Genomic DNA, 4,803 nt, shown 5'->3' on the forward strand with positions numbered 1-4,803 from the left:
AAAACAACAACAGTCCCACCCAATTGTAAACAAAGGACCTATGAGGGAAGAACAGCACAACCGTGCTTTAACTAAACACGGCAGTGAAACACATTTAGCTCCTTAAACAAAGTCCCGGAGGTGTGCAGGCCTCCTAACAACCCTGCCGAATCTGGTGGTGACACCAGCTTGTGTCGTCTGAGGGTCCGGCTCAGCTGGTGAGCAGGATTGTGGTGTGACGTAGTCAGGTGAGCATGGTTGTGGTGTGACCCCACCCGGAGTTGGGGTGGGCGGGTTCCTGCCAGTTGACTCTGATGTTGGTGACACCCCTGGCGATGGTCTCAGGTGTCTACGGTTGCGTCTCAGCACAGTCCCATTCTCCATTTTTACTGCATAGGACCTATTCCGGTCCTGTCGCACCACTGATGCAGGTGCCCAGTATGTGTGTCCGGCCACCTGTGACTGCACTCGCACCCGTTCTCCATTCTGAAGTGGTCTCAGGGGCTTTGCCCCTCTGTTGTAGTAGCGAGCCTGCCTGAGTTGGTTTTCTCGCACAGCTGAGTCAGTGTCCACTACAGCAGGTTTCAGTAGATTCTCACACATTGGTAACAATGTCTTTGTCCGACGGCTCATTAGTCTCTGAGCTGGACTGGCCTGAAAGCCTTGTGCTGGGGTGTTTCTGTGAGCAAGTATGGCCAAGTAGGGGTCTGACTTTGCCTGCAGTGCTTTCCCCATCAGCCTTTTAGCAGTCTTGACAGCAGACTCTGCTTTTCCATTGCTTTGAGGATAGGTAGGTGAAGATGTAACGTGTTCGAATTCCCAGGCCTGGCTAAATCTTTTGAATTCCTGTGAGCTATATTGTGGGCCGTTATCAGAGAACACCACGTCAGGCACACCATGGCGAGCGAAATGTGCTTTCAGCTTATGGATAACCGTGGTGGACCTGGTATCAGGTAGATAATCAACTTCCCAAAAATTGGAAAAATAGTCCACTGTCACTAAGTACTCTTTGTTATTGAAGGTGAATATATCTGTGCCCACTTTTGCCCATGGCCTTAGTGGGAAGTCATGGCTCTGTAATGGTTCTTTCTGTTGCCGTGTGTCTTTTTCTCTGCAGACTTGGCAGTTTCCCATGTACGTTTTTAGCTGTTCATGCATACCCGGCCAGTACACACATTCTCTCGCTCTCCTCAGGCAGTTTTCTATCCCTAAATGTGATGCATGGATCTTTTCCTTCCTTTCTTTTCTTAGAGCCGTCGGGATGACTGCCCTCTGTCCTCTAAAGATGACATTGTCCTGTACGCTTAGCTCATCCCGCATATCAAAATACGGCCTCACCTCATCCTCGACCTGCCCTTTATCATCTGGCCACCCCTGCAGTATTCTTCGTTTCAGCACCTGAAGGGCCTGGTCCCGTTCTGTCTCAGTTTGGATTCTCTGCCGTCTCTCCTCTGAAATGGGCAAATAATGAATCATGTTCACAGTTTCAATTTCAGCTTCCACTGACCCCTCAGTTGCACATTCAGGCAGGTACGCTCTGCTCAGTGTATCAGCTACCAGCATAAATCTGCCTGGAACAAACACTACTTCTATGTCATACTTTTGAAGTCTCAACAGCATTCTTTGTAAACGCTTTGGGGCGCTAAGCAGTGGTTTCTTTGTGATTGTTTCCAGAGGTTAATGGTCAGAGTGCACAACCACCTTTCTACCATACGTGTATTGGTGAAACTTTTCCATCCCAAATAATATAGCCAAGCACTCTTTTTCTATTTGTGCATATCCTCTCTCAGTGGAGGTGAGTGCCCTGCTGGCATATGCTATCGGCTGGCCTACCTGCAAGAGCGCTGCACCCAGTCCGGTTTCTGATGAATCACATTGGAGAGTGAGGTCCTCCGTTGGGTTGTAGTACTTCAGTACTGGTGCTGAGGCTATCATTTCTTTAATTTTCACAAAGGCAGTTTCCTGTATGTCAGTCCATTCCCATATCACATCCTTGTGAGTCAGTTGCCTCAGGACCTCACAGCTATCTGACAGGTGTGGGCAAAATTTTGCAAGGTAGTTAACCATTCCAAGCAATCTCTGAAGGCCCTTGATGTCGGCGGGTCTAGGCATTTCCTGTACTGCGCGTACCTTTTCAGGGTCAATTTTCAAGCCCTCCGATGTTAGTCTGTGACCTATGTACGGCACCTCCTTCTGCTTCAGCCTCAGTTTGTCAAAATTCAGTTTAATGTTGCATGTTTCGCATCTCTCAAGGAGTTTTTTCAGTTTTTCGTCATGATCTCTCACTGCCATTTCCTGATTTTCTCCTTCACCGATGATCAAGATATCGTCAGCTATAATGCGCACCCCTGGTAACCCATCAAGCGCCTGCGTAAGCCTGTGCTGAAACACCTCAGGAGCCGGGCTGATCCCCATCGGCATTCTCATCCATCTGTACCTTCCGAAAGGGGTGGCAAATGTTGTCATGTAGCTGGACTGCTTTGTCAACTTCACATGCCAGAATCCATTCTTTACATCACACACTGTGAATATTCTTGCATTTGCTAGGTCTGGTAGGACATCATCGATTGTTGGCAGTGGGAAATGTTGTCTCTTTAAGGCTTTGTTTAGGGGTTTAGGATCAATGCAGATTCTCAATTTTCCAGATGGTTTCTTAACCACGACCATGCTACTGATCCAATCTGTGCTCTTTTCGACTGGTGTGATGATTCCTCTTTCCACCAGACTGCTCAGTTCCTCTCTAAGTGGATTCATCAGTGCCACCGGAACTCTTCGCTTAGGTAACTTTACTGGAGCTACGCTGTGATCCACTTCCAGATCATATGTCCCTGACAGGCAGCCATCTCCTTCAAACACCTGTGGATATCGTTCTCTGATCTGTTCTTTCTCCGGAGTATTTTCCTCACTGCCTGTGTGTTGGACAATCTCATCAATGGCCATGATATTTTCTCTTTGAATTCTCACTAGATCCATGCCCTGTACTGCTTTATTGCCAAGTAATGGCACAGATGACTGGCCATCAATCACCATGCATTCAAGCCTATACAATTTCCTGTTTCTCGGATTCCTTATTTTTATCCTGCATTTGCCCAAAGGCTTCAGAGTGCTTTTGTTGTACATGACAAGGACTTGCTGTGTCTGCTCCAGTTTTGTGTCTGGGTTCAGTAGGTGTATTGGGATAATATTGCAGCTTGCTCCACAGTCTAGCTGAAATTTCACTGGCCTCTCCCCCAGCAACATTGTCGCGAACAGTTGTCTCTCCTGTGTTTTTTCCTGCCCGTCTGAGTGAAGGCTTAATATTTCCTGATACTCATCCTCTGTCTCTGCTACACTGTGTATTCGTTTGATCTGTGAATCTGAAGTTTTGCATTTGGACGCAAAGTGATTGTATTTGTTACATTTGCTGCAGACTTTCCCATAAGCTGGGCAGCTCTCTTTTTTCCACTCATGGTTTTTTCCACAGTACTTGCAGTTCTTTATTTCTTTCGGTCTTGCCCCCTTTGCTTCAGACACTCTTTTAACTGCATGCACCTCTTCACCTACTTGCCCCTCGATTGTTTTCACATTTTCCTTCGAGAGATCTGCTGCTCTGCATATTTGGATGCTTTTTTCCAACGTTAGATCTGTCTCGCGCAGCAAACGCTCTCTCACATGCGAATCATGGATCCCGCATACAATTCTATCCCTAATCAAGGATTCTTTTGCAGTCCCGAAATTGCATGTGTCTGCGAGCACTCGTAGGTCAGTGACGTACTTGTCAATCGTTTCGCTAACATTCTGGTTTCTGGAGAAAAATCTGTATCTCTCAACAGTTTCGTTTGGTTTAGGATTGCAGTGTTTGTCGAACAGAGTTAGTAATTTGTCTAGCGTTTCCACTAGTTGCTCCTCTGGTTTAAGTGTAGTCCACAATGTTTTCCCCAATTCTCTGCCTGTTTCTCCAATCAAGTATTTGAACACTTTTACCTTTGTCTTGTCGTCAGAATCTGCTAACGTTATGTCCAAATACAGTGAAAACTCATCTTTCCACGTCTTCCATGTTTTCGCCAGGCAAGTAGAATTCCAATCCAATGTGGCGGGAGGTTTCAAACCGAATGCATCCATCGTTCTTTTCCGTTGTAAAATGCTGTCTTCGGCTTCCTCCTTCACCTCAACTTCTTCATCTGACATTCGTAAGCGTTGTTGTGTTCGGATTTACCGCTGCCACCATGTTTTAATGTTAGATATCTTATTAAATGAAGACGCACACACAGAGTTGCCGTTCAGTCATTTTACCGGGTAACTTCAGAGTAATGCAAACATCCGGGTGCACCCCTCAAATCCCACCGGGTGAAACCCATACATTGTAACAAAATTTAACAGTGATTTTTTTTTTCCCAACGTCAGTGAATGTGATTGGTTAGTTTGCCTCTGACAACAAAAAGGGCAACACATTAGTTGAGTATTACATAAATTGGCTGTTAAAACACATTTGCTGACTATAACGTTGCACCAAAATTGTGCACAACAAACTAATAATGAACTCAAACGTTTGTGTATATTCTGTTGTAAATGTATTACAAATGTCATGTATTTATTAAAATCAAAATACACTTCAAATGATTGCCAATATGTGAGTGTATGCAAATAAGCGCTTTGCAATGTGAAAGTGACGATGTGAAAAAGTCATCACTATGCTATTTTTAGCGTGTGACTCACATATTTAAAATAATTTCTAGCAATTTTATATATATCATTATGATTTGATCGCTAGTCAATAAAGTCTGCATGGCAACGAAAAGGGGCGTGGCCATCAGAAGTTGCTAATTCCTTCCGACACCTGCTTGA

Source organism: Nerophis ophidion, linkage group LG07 (genome assembly GCF_033978795.1).
Source record: "Nerophis ophidion isolate RoL-2023_Sa linkage group LG07, RoL_Noph_v1.0, whole genome shotgun sequence".
Lineage (NCBI taxonomy): Eukaryota > Metazoa > Chordata > Actinopteri > Syngnathiformes > Syngnathidae > Nerophis > Nerophis ophidion.